The sequence below is a fragment of the Lucilia cuprina genome, chromosome 5, assembly GCF_022045245.1.
Source record: "Lucilia cuprina isolate Lc7/37 chromosome 5, ASM2204524v1, whole genome shotgun sequence".
Classification (NCBI taxonomy): Eukaryota; Metazoa; Arthropoda; class Insecta; order Diptera; family Calliphoridae; genus Lucilia; species Lucilia cuprina.
In genome coordinates this window covers 58,143,870-58,157,313 of record NC_060953.1, presented here as the reverse complement: position 1 = coordinate 58,157,313, position 13,444 = coordinate 58,143,870, and the positions used below count along the sequence as shown (strand labels likewise).

The window sequence follows — 13,444 nt, the reverse complement described above, 5'->3', positions numbered from 1 at the left end:
TGTCTATAGTCGAGACTATAGAACTGTCTATAGTCGAGACTATAGAACTGTCTATAGTCGAGACTATAGAACTGTCTATAGTCGAGACTATAAAACTGTCTATAGTCGAGACTATAGAACTGTCTATAGTCGAGACTATAGAACTGTCTATAGTCGAGACTATAGAACTGTTTATAGTAGATACTATAGAGCAGTCTATAGTCGAGACTATAGAACTGTCTATAGTCGAGACTATAGAGCTGTCCACAGTCGAGACTATAGAACTGTCTACAGTCGAAACTATAGAGCTGTCAATAGTCGAGACTATAGAACTGTCTATAGTCGAGACTATAGAACTATCTATAGTCGAGAATATGGAAGTATCTATAGTCGAGAATATAGAACTCTCTGTAGTCGAGACTATAGAACTGTCTATAGTCGAGACTATAGAACTGTCTATAGTCCATAATATAGAACTGTCTATATTCCAGACTATAGAACTTTCTATAGTCTCGACTATAGGCGTTCTATAGTCTCAACTAAATTGAACTGCCTATAGTCGAGACTATAGAACTGTTTATAGTCGAGACTGTAGAACTGTTTATAGTCGAGACTATAGAACTGTTTATATTCGAGACTATAGTCAAGACTTTAGAACTATATATAGTTGAGGAAATAAAAAATTATTATGGAACTCAATTATTTTAATAACAAATTTTTTTCTCTTCCTATTTACCTTAAAAGTGAACTAATTCCTTAAAACTCTGTCCTGAAGTCATCATTGTTGGCACTTGTTTTGTGTTTCTCATTTTCCCATTTCTTTTACTGTGTGTTCTGTTTTTTCCTTTTTTTTATTATTATTTTTTTCATTATACCATTTTAATCTTTTAAACCCCTTTAACTAACAATACCCTACTTTTTGTAAATAGTATATTCTGCGAGGGTAAAAGTGAGTTGGTGGAATATGACTGTAAGTATGGGTCTCTATATATTGTTACAGTTTGTCTTCTTCCATTTTTTTTGTAATTTTGTTTTTTTTTTCATTCATTCATTGCAGTCCAATTCATCATGTTGCCAAAGCAGAAATGCTTGTTTATATTTTAGGTCGATTAAAAAGCTACAAAAATACACCGAGAGAAAACAAAATAGAAAAAAAAAATGATTTTAACAAATGTAGGCCAAATGTGTTGACTTACATTACTTGCAATAAATACATACATACAAGTATATTATTATACATACATATGTCTATGTATACTATATCCATATAAAAATAGATGCAAATATACATGTGTGTAGAATTGTGTACGAAGACATCACATTTAGTAGATGGTTTAAAAACAGACACCAAATATGAGAAGAAAAAAAATCATATGAAAAGCAATTTCTAACACATCCTTATAAACTGAGGCTAAATCATATCAGATGCTTTACATTTCTAGCAACTTGACGGTATATGTATATTGTATATTAGGGATATAATTGTTGCATATTATTGCAAATATTAAAATAGACCTACCATATCTAAATAAAATATTAAAAACTTTTGTTAAGAAATTTCGCGCTTTAATAGCCAGAATTTTGATACACCCCTAATATACATATGTCTAAGTAGCAGTGTATGTATGTATATTTGTGGAAAGTGCAAAAGCTGTTGCTTTTAATACCGACAACTATGCAAAAAGTAACCAACATATAAAAATCCTCTCTCACACACACAAACACATATATACATACATATCCTTACTCATGCATGTGTGACAAGATTACATTGTATCTACATTACAGTGAACACACATATTTTTACATAGAGCATTATAACTAACACTGTATAACATTTTGTATATGTTGGAAATTGTAGTAGAGGCTTCCATATGACAATCTCTAGAAACCAGTAACCAGAAATATCAAATGCCAAATGATGTGAAATTTCTTAAAAAAAAAACACACACACACCAAGATGAAAATGTATCATAAATGCTTAATCTAAACTGTAATTTGTGTTTAACGGAGGTGTACAATTTTGATTTACAAAATGGGAAATGAAAAGATTTTAATTGCTTTCTTGTTAAGGAAATTTAGCAAAATTAATTATATTGAAATGTTTAGCCAAAAATTTTGGATAACATAATTTTTGGTTAAATTATTTAAGAAAAGTAGAATCACCATGACTACATGATTTATCACAGGGTTACTACTGATTATATAGAGAAGGATATAGTCGTGTATACAGGTTAAGATTATAGGAAATATTGTAAATCGAATTATTAGGATTTTTATACTATAGCCTGTGCTAAGAAAAGACCATAATTAAGATTGTAAAAAATATTGTAGATTTGTTAAAAAACTAGACTATAACCTGAGCTAAAGAAAATGCTTTAGACAGGACTATAGAACTATACAATAAGACAAAATAATATTTTCGATAATATAATTTGAAACCCGAAAAAAATTAAACTAAACCCCAGAACTGCCCGTGGGGCACATGCGCCAAATATATGTAATGCTTGTGATGTAAAAAAAAATTTGGTTAAAATATAGAAAAAATCAGTAATAATTTGTTTTAATTTTTTTTTGTTAAGTTTTGTGAAATAAACAATAAATATCTGGTTTAATATACTTTTTAATAATTTAAGGATAAAACAGCAAAATAAGTTTTTATTTTTGAAATTTTTTCTTTTATTTTACTAATGACAAATCTGCTCCATCCCCTTGGCGCATTTACCCTATGGATGGTGCGCTATCGCCGTTTTTTGTTAGTGCGAAAAAGTTAAAAAAATATATGTACACGAGGATGACTTAGGAAAGATTGAAAGTAATAAAACTAAAGCCAACATATCTAAGTATCCGAACCAAGAAAAACATTAACAATATGTATTGTAGTTTTTTAGTTTGAGGCTGCCTCAAAAAAAAAGTGGCGTATGGTCCCCCTTCTACCCTACGGATAAGACTATAGTCTTGATATCTTGATATCTATGCAAAAAAAAAAAAAAACTTAAGTTTGAACTATAAAGACATATGTATATGTACATCTTGAACGGAAATAGATTCTAGACTATAGATATGATTCTATATTCCGGAATACAGTCAAGATTATAGCCCGGACTATAGTCAATATTATAGTCGAGAACATAGTCTAAACAAAAGTTAAAGGGTTAGCCTAAAATGAAAGTATTTACTATATTCTAGACTACATACAGGACTACAGTTTGGTCTATAGAACAAAAAATATAATCTGAACTATAGTCGGGCTTGACCGACCTTATGATACCCTACACTGGTTATGAATATTAAATGTGATTTATTTTTCATAATAAAAAATTTATCTTGAATATTACCTTAATTCCGATTTATTTAACCAATTTATTAAGTAAAAACTTATTTTCTAAAAGAGGTTTTATATGGGCGTAGGAGCAAATGTAGACCGATCCCAATAAAATGGGCTGGATAGATTTGTTTTTATATAATATTTGTCTGTGCTAAATTTTATTGCAATAACAGCGCTAGTAAATGAATTGCGGATATTCAAATCATTATCTGAAGGGGACTTTGTATGGGGGTTAGGGTCAAATAAAATCCGATCATTTCAAGGCTTGTATAAAACTTAGTTGTGCGAACTTTCATCGAGATACATTTTTATTAAACATAATTATTAGCTCAAAAGCCCTAAAAACGTGTATTCCCAATTTCATCAAAATTGCGACATGTACTTTGATAAAAACGTTTACATGGACACACGGACGGACGGACATCGTTAAATCGACTAAGAAAGTGATTCTGCATCGATCGGTATACTTTAAAGTGGATATAGCACTAATATTTTAATGTGTTACAAACATCAGAATATTCACTAACATGTTCGTGAATAAATCCTTAGATTTTTAGCTACCCCTAGTATTTGTTAAAACAATAACATTATTTTCAACTTTAAAAAAATAGTGATAAACTAAATGACTTATTTAAAAGCACGAGCCCCAACATACGAACTGACAACAAAAGCAACGCAAGGAAATATGCAAAAAAATATATAAAAAGAAAATACTTTAAAATCCGCTTACAAGCTGACGTAAAACAAATACATATATACGAAAAAAAATCAAATGTAGGACAATTTTTCACTCGCACAGACATTACAACACATACACTCATGTGCAAATTATTTGCCCTCAAACCAACAAACAGTGCTCGAGTAACCGAACGTATTAAACAAAGCAACAAAAAAAAAAAAAACGTCATCTATATAGACATGATTTTCCAGTTCATTTGTACATTTTGTAAATTTTCACACACATACACATGTTAAAAAGAGAAGTACTTGCATGAGGTCAAGTTATTTTCGTAAAAACAACAAAAAAACCAAACCAAAAATATATACAATTTCAGTTGTTTTTATTTTTTATATTTTATTTAAAGCGTCTTTATGTCTAGAAAACTGAAAATAAAGAGGTCTTCTTTCACTTTCAACGGAAAAGTTTTTATATGCATCTGTATTGTCTAGTGTAAGAGTGTGTGTTTTTTTTTTAAATGCTACGTTTTTAGGTCTTGAAAATTGCAAGTTGTAGACAATCGACAGTTTTTGCAATTTTCCAATTCAAAAGAAAAGTATGTAAACACATTATTTGTCAGGTCAAAAATATTCGGCATTTTGTCCTTAATTTTGTTTTGCAACGAAAATCAAAGGAAATGTAAACCACTAGGACAGTTTAAAGCTCATTTAAGCAACGTTAACAAAATTGAACATTAATAATGGAAAAATTAAGGGTCAATATTTTATTTCAATTACATGGGTACATAGCAGCAAATACGTGATATTTAATTATTTCTATTAAGATCATTTGAAGAAATTTTAAATCTAATGAAAATAACTTTTTATATATTTATGGGTAATAATCCGCTCGTAAAGCCTTACTGCGTTAGTTAACGTTTTAAACGTTTTCTAAAATACCCATGGCTGATTCTTAGCTATAATTTGTTTTTGTAAACATTATCCACAATCCGGCTAAGCGACTTTATATAAACTTACAATAGACATTATTAAATCCATTTTATTGTTAAGTATGTATTTATTTATTGCCAACAAAAGGACCGTTTTCATAAAGTCCATAAAGCATTAAGTTAAATAAAATTTCTTATAACTTTTAGTTAAAGTATAACTAAAATCATTGTTGTTGTTATTAAGAAAATATACACATACTTACTTATAATCGTATAGCACTTAAGGCACATACATAACTTAGAATGTTTAAGTTTTTACATTAAGGATGTTTCCTTTCGACATAAGGAAATAAACAAATTTGCTAAGATTTAAAAGAAATTTTCTATAAAATGAATTTCAATATATAATGATATTTCAAAATGATCCTTTAAAAAAATAGAAATACACTTTAAATTAAAAATGTGGTCAACTATTTGCGGTAGCAACCTCATTATTCACTGACACTTAGGAAAGTTATACAAAACTTACATAGACTTGTAAAATATGCATAAATGTTTGGTTTGGAGTAAAATCTATAAGCTTCATATTGAATATGAATGTTTGTATGTTTACTTTCAATATGATGGATAACAAACTCAGCCATATACTCACACTTATAAAGAACATATATTCATTTTCTTCTATAGTGTCTCAACTTAAAATTTAGACATTTTGAATGAAATATTATAAAGTTTTATCGAACAAAAGTCTATTTGAAAACACTATAGTCTCGACTATAGACAAAACTATAGTCTCGACTATAGCTAAAAATATAGTCTCGACTATATTCTTGACTATCTCAAAACAATAGTCTCGACTATAGATAAAACTACAGTCAAGACTATAGTCTCGACTATAGATAAAACTATAGTCATGACTATAGACAAAACTATAGTCTCGACTATAGACAAAAACATAGTCTCGGCTATAGACAAAACTATAGTCTCGACTATAGACAAAACTATAATATCGACTATAGACAAAACTATAGTTTCGATTATAGACAAAACTATAGTCTCGACTATAGACAAAACTATAGTCTCGACTACAGAAAAAACTATAGTCTCGACTATAGACAAAACTATAGTCTCGACTATAGACAAAACTATAGTCTCGACTATAGACAAAATTATAGTCTCGACTATAGACAAAACTATAGTCTCGACTATAGACAAAACTATAGTCTCGACTATAGACAAAACTATAGTCTCGGCTATAGACAAAACTATAGTCTTGACTATAGACAAAACTATAGTCTCGACTATAGACAAAACTATAGTCTCGACTATAGACAAAACTATAGTCTCGGCTATAGACAAAACTATAGTCTTGACTATAGACAAAACTATAGTCTCAACTATAGACAAAACTATAGTCTCGACTATAGACAAAACAATAGTCTCGACTATAGACAAAACAATAGTCTCGACTTTAGACAAAACTATAATCTCGATTATAGACAAAACTATAGTCTCGACTATAGACAAAACTATAGTCTCAAATATAGACAAAACTATAGTCTCGACTATAGACAAAACTATAGTCTCGACTATAGACAAAACTATAGTCTCGACTATAGATAAAACTATAGTCAAGACTTTAGTCTCGACTATAGTCAAGACTTTAGTCTCGACTATAGACAAAACTATAGTCTATAGTCGAGACTTTTGTCTATAGTCGAGACTATACAAAACTTGCATAGTTTGATCTATGAACAAGACTACAATCTTCAGTTAGACTTTATCCTGACAAGGTTACTAAAGTATAGTGTTGACTAAAATGTTGACTATGTGCATTCTGATCTAGAGTATCGATACATGTATATCCGAATATATTCAATATAACTGCGACAAGAATAGTTTCAATAGATTTTACTATAAAAATAGAATAATTCAAAGTTTATAAAACTATACCTTTTGATTTACTACAATATTAAAGTAAACAATCTATAAAGTAATATTACTTTATATTATGCTGATAGAGATGTATGCACTACATATATTTGTTTATGAGGTGTGGGAGCATTAAAGTCTAGAAATCTTGTACTTTTTTATAGCAATATGACAAAATTTACTATGTAAAGTAAACGTTTTGAAGATTATATATAAATATTTTATTTTATATGTGTGAAAATCTCAAGCTATATTATACGATAAATATTATACGATAAAATGTATATTAAAGGAAAAAAATGTATATTCCAGTTTTTAGCGCTAGTATTTCATATTTTATACATGTTTATTTTTTTCTTAAGATTTTTTTTTGCTATTTATGTATAAAACATGCATAGCATAAACAAATATTTTTGCAATATCCCTAACATAGATTTAGTAAAACAGACAGAAACCCACATAAATTAAGGAGAAAAAATTTAAACACTAAAGGAAATTTGAGCAAAAGCAGGGTAAATTTTGATTTTTAAGATCATATACATATGATTTCTATTAAAATTGGTTATGGTTATGGTTACATGGGTTAAAATTGCTTCTTTAAGAAGAACATACCGTTGGTTATGTGAACAGAAATTAATTTGGAAACAAAATCTAATTAATTTTCTCTAAGTGTAAATAATTCAATGTAAGTAAGGAAATTTGCTACCGGTAGCTGCAGTTAAATTTGAAATTATAAAAAAAAAATAAATTGAAAACATTGAGAAGGCGTTGCTCGTTTAAAGGAGACAACAGTAAAAATAACAAATAACGATAAAAATTCGTAATAAAACACAGGGAAAAATTGTTTTAAATAAAAACAGCAGCCATATAATTTAAGTTAAAAATTTTAGCATAAAAAAGATATTTATAAAAGCCTACACAAAACAAACAACAGTCACAAAAACAAAACGAAAACTACATATTTAAATTTACTCACATACTTTCAAAACTACGCATTCTGCTCTATACCTATGTACGTAAAATTAAACCGAATTTAAACATAGTTACTATATGTACATGACGGTGTATGTGAATATCCTTTTCCACTCTCTCGCTCTTATATTAAATAAACAAAAGTAGTAGATTTCATAGACTACCATCACTTTACAGAGCATTGACATATTACATTGAATTGTTGCTGTTGTCTTTGTTTACTTAACCAGGCTACATTGCTTGCGTGTGTGTGTGTTGTGTAAAATGTATATGAAAGTCCTAATATAACACTCACATAATAACTTACACACGGTACATACACATATACATATGTATGCACATATATTTATACTTGTCTTAAAAGGTAGATAGAAATAAACAAAAACATTTAAGTGTAAGCGGGTGACGTCTATGTTTGTATTAAACAAAGATGGTTTGGAAAGATACCAGATTATTTTTATGAAATTATATACAAGAAAATCACATGATAAATTTTCCAGCCAAGTATGAAATTGAGTCTCACAGACAAGAATATAGTTTGAACTATAATATATTAAAGACAACTCTTTGATCTGGACTATATACAAGATTATTACTTTAGACAAACAAAACTACGGGCAATGTAGACAAGATCAAAATAGTCTGAACTACATAAAAGGCAATACCATGGCTTACAGGCTAGATGTTAGTCTGTACCTTCGACAAAACTATGGACAGAACTATAGAAAATACTACACACAAGACTATATATACTATAGACTATATATACTATAGACAAAACTATATTCTGATCTATAGAGAAAACTATAGTCTGGACTATAGAAAAAACTATAATCTAGACTATAGACAAGACTATAATCTGGACTATAGACAAGACTGTTGACAAGACTATAATCTGGACCATAGACAAGACTATAGTCTGGACTATAGACAAGACCATAGTCTGGATCATAGACAAGACTATAGTCTGGACTATAGACAAGACTATAGTCTGGACTATAGATAAGACTATAGTCTGGACTATAGACAAGACTATAGTCTGGAAAATAGACAAGACTATAGTGTGGACTATAGGCAAGACTATAGTCTGGACTATAGGCAAGACTATAGTCTGGACTATAGACAAGACTATAGACAAGACTATAGTCTGGACTATAGACAAGACTATAGACAAGACTATAGTCTGGACTATAGACAAGACTATAGTCTGGACTATAGACAAGACTGTAATCTGGACTATAGACAAGACTATAGTCTGGACTATAGACAAGACTATAGTCTGGAAAATAGACAAGACTATAGTCTGGAAAATAGACAAGACTATAGTGTGGACTATAGGCAAGACTATAGTCTGGACTATAGGCAAGACTATAGTCTGGACTATAGGCAAGACTATAGTCTGGACTATAGGCAAGACTATAGTCTGGACTATAGACAATACCATAGACAAGACTATAGTTGGATTAGAGACAAGACTATAGTCTGGACTATAGACAAGACTACAGTCTGGACTATAGACAAGACTATAGTCTGGACTATAGACAAGGCCATAGTCTGGACTATAGACAAGACTATAGACAAGACTATAGTCTGGATTATAGACAAGACTATAGTCTGGACTATAGACAAGACTATATTCTGGACTATAGACAAGACCATAGTCTGGACTATAGACAAGACTATAGTCTAGACTATAGTCTGGACTATAGACAAGACTATAGTCTGGACTATAGACAAGACTATAGTCTGGACTATAGACAAGACTATAGTCTGGACTATAGACAAGACTATAGTCTGGACTATAGACAAGACTATAGTCTGGACTATAGACAAGACTATAGTCTGGACTATAGACAAGACAAGTCTGGTAGTCTGGTCTATACAGCTTGGAATTTATAATCTTGACAAAAGACAAGGCTGCAGTCAGGACTAGGGACATGACTATAGTCTGGACTTTAGAGTTTGAAATATAATGTCTTGGCATTAGTCTGAACTATAGGCAAGGCTATAGTCAGGACTTTGGACAAAATTAAAGACAATTATTTTTTTATGCAAATATAAATTTAGAATTTATATTAATACAAAATCATTATTTCCTTTACAGATTAACAACTAAACTTAAAAATCTTGCAAAAAGTATACATGTTACATTAACATCTAAATACCAACAATAATTAAACACTTAAAATACACAAGGTAAGTAAATGACCAATATCTGGCAACTCTTATATGAATAGGACCTTTGTAAAGTTGGTTCTTTCGTTTGTTTGTTTGCTTAATAACAAAGTGAAAAATTACTAACAAAAAACGGAAATAGAAACGAAAACAACAAAACTTTCTTCTTCTTCAAACATACATAGGTACATATGTGTAAACTTAAGTTTCTGTGTGGAAGGGCATTAGCAAGAGAGTTAGAAAACTTGTGTGTAAATATTATCAAAAATATTTACATTGACAGTGAAAATGTGTTTTTCTTGTAATTGAGTTTTTTTCCTCCATTTTATTTCTTATATTTCGTCCATAATAATATTTCTGTTTATATTAGTTAGATTTTCTTAGATTTCCTTTTATTTAGAAAGACCAGTATAAAAGAACAAACTAATTTATGTTGTTTTCTTTCTTTGCACGCATTATTTACATTTTCATACAACAAATAGATAGAATATTTTTACATCAAAGCAAATTTTCTACATGTAAAATCGCAATTAGAAGTTATTAAGTAAATCGGACGAAACTAGACTACAAAGAGCATAAATAACTAAGGTACTCTTAAACTAATTGTAAAGTCGAAACATGTAAACCCTTTATAAGGCAATGGAAGTAGAAAATGGCAAGTGATAATTTAAAATAAAATTAATTTAATTGTTTATATCTGTTGTAATTAACACATGATCGCTTTCGCGAGAATATGTTTTGTGAAATATATTTATTAATAATATTAGCAGCATTATTGTAATGAGCTTGTAAGGATTAGTAAGTATGAAAAATCTCATTTACCTCCACATTCTGTATAAAGAACGAACATCTTATTTTCAAAATTTACTAAATAAATACAAATATAATAAATCACACCCACATACTTCGCAGGGGCCAAGCCTAATACTGCTGTGTTTAAATTATTTTGTATATCTTAGAACAGTCCCCTTTCCTATTTTTAGGTAACAGCCTGATTACCCTTCAGCTAATAATATCGAGCAGCTTTCAACGTCTATATACATTTTCGCTGCCAGCTAGTTGCTGTCTGATCGAAGTATAACTCCAACTACTAGTCTAGTCTGTAGTCTAGTCTATGGTCTAGTCTATAGTCTAGTCTATAGTCTAGTCCATAGTCTATAGTCTAGTCTATAGTCTAGTCTATAGTCTAGTCTATAGTCTAGTCTATAGTCTAGTCTATAGTCTAGTCTATAGTCTAGTCTATAGTCTAGTCTATAGTCTAGTCTATAGTCTAGTCTATAGTCTAGTCTATAGTCTAGTCTATAGTCTAGTCTATAGTCTAGTCTATAGTCTAGTCTATAGTCTAGTCTATAGTCTAGTCTATAGTCTAGTCTATAGTCTAGTCTAGTCTATAATCTAGTCTATATTCTAGTCTATATTCTAGGATATAGTCTAGTCTATAGTCTTGTCTATAGTCTAGTCTATAGTCTAGTCTATAGTCTAGTCTATACCCTTGTATATAGTCTAGTCTGTAGTCTAATTTAAAGTCTAGTCTAAAGTCAAGTCTATGCATACTAGTCCTGTCAATGTTATTCTCTATATTCTGGTCTATATTATATTATTTTTTAAATCTAGTCTTAAGTGTCTGTTAAAGTTTGATTCATATTTTTTTTGCTTAGAAAAATTTTATTTTATTTTTTTTTTTTTGTTTTAAATCTTGTTCTTATAAATTCCTTGCACATGTTTTCTTTGCTAAATGCCTTCGAAAGCTGTTATTTTCATGGCATTTTTAAACTGCATTATTCTTCTTTTTTTATCGTCTACTTAATAACAATTTCTTAAGATTTTTTGTTTGTAACCGTTTTGCTTTGTTAAAATAACTAACAAAGTAATTTTTTGAATTACAATTTTTGCTTAGTGTTTTCTCATTCCTCTTTTGTCGAAGTTCTCTCGTTAAGAACGCTTGTGTTTATTGTTATTTTTATGAAAGTTTATAAATTATTTTTCATCACTTTATGCTTTTAAGCTGCAGTCATTGTTTGAGTTTTTCTTTGGGATTTTCTAGATTTTTTTTTCTTAAGCAAAAGTTAAATAAAAAACTTATGTTTTAAATATACTTTGTTGTAAACAAATAAATCTTAAGTGTTTTTTTTTCCTGCAGCCAAAACATTAAACTTCAAAATCGTTATGTATAGCTAATATAAGTAAAGAAACATTTGGACAAAATTTAAAATGCAATAACATATATTTATACAAAATAACTAATAGCTAGCGAGTCCCCTGAAATTTTTAAAATGAAAGTAAAATATTGTAATAGAGTTCCTTTGCTTCAAAAACTTGCCAAGTTCAAATTAATTTTACTAACTTAGCAGGCGGTAAAATTCACTTGATACAGCCTAAGGTTTTCTATAAAAAAGTTCATTTTCACATACCTGCCAGCACTAAGCAACAAAAAAACTTTAAAATTAAAACAGATTTTTACTTAAAAACTATTAAAAAAAATATGTAAATTTTTCAATTTAATTTTACGGCAACGAAAATACAAATCTCTAACAAAGCTTTTTTTCTTATTTTTTAACACTGTCAATAAACTCACACAACAAATTGTTGTTTTTCTTTTAAATTTTTCTTCATTTTTTTATTTAACAAGTTTTTCTGTTTTACCTTTCATATGAATACGAAATGCAAACAAAACTCACTATTTTATTTGGAATTTTAAGTAAAATAAACTTTGTAAAATTGCTGACAAAAAAATAAGAATACGAATAATATGTAAATTATAAAACAAGTATAAATACATCTGCAGAATTATATAAGAAATAACAACAACTAAAAATAGTTTGATCTTAACAAATGACATGACAAGCAGATACAAATGTTCTATATATGGTTTGTATAAATTTCGATATGAATTTTTTAATAATAAGACAAACTCTTGCAAAGAAAAAGAAAGAGACAAAAATTAATCATAAAAAATGTCTTATGTGTGCAAAAAAAAAATACATAAATTAAAAATTTATATTCATTACATTTCATAAGACAGAAAAAGGCTTCATAGATACAACCTGAAATGTAATTTCAGTTGAATTTCAATAGTCCTATATATACTCTTGTTCGTAGATTTGTCTATAGTCTTGTCTATAAGCTTCTCTATAGTCTTGCCTTTAGTCTTGTCTATAGGCTTGTTAATAGTATTGTCATTAGCCTTATCTATAGTATTTTCTATAGTCTTGTCTACATTCTTGTCTATAATATTGTCTGGAGTCTTTTATATAGTCTAATCTACAGTCTTGCCTAAAGTATTACTTATAGTCTCGTCCATATTTTTGTCTATAGTCTTGTCTATAGTCTAGTCATAATCTAATCATAGTGAAGTCATAGTCTAGTCATAGTCTAGTCATAGTCTAGTCATAGTCTAGTCATAGTCTAGTCATAGTCTAGTCATAGTCTAGTCATAGTCTAGTCATAGTCT

At 29.1% G+C, this 13,444-nt stretch overlaps 1 protein-coding gene across 2 annotated transcripts in view; it reads left to right on the top strand.

The window, feature by feature from the left end:
• The first annotated feature begins 9,921 nt into the window (after nucleotides 1-9,921).
• Nucleotides 9,922-13,444, top strand: part of LOC111683168 — a 114,925-nt gene continuing 111,402 nt past the window's right edge. For both annotated transcript variants that reach the window (XM_046951669.1, XM_046951668.1), the window contains exon 1: nucleotides 9,922-10,014. The gene's annotated coding sequence lies outside the window, so the exon portion shown is untranslated. The remainder of the gene's footprint in view (nucleotides 10,015-13,444) is intronic.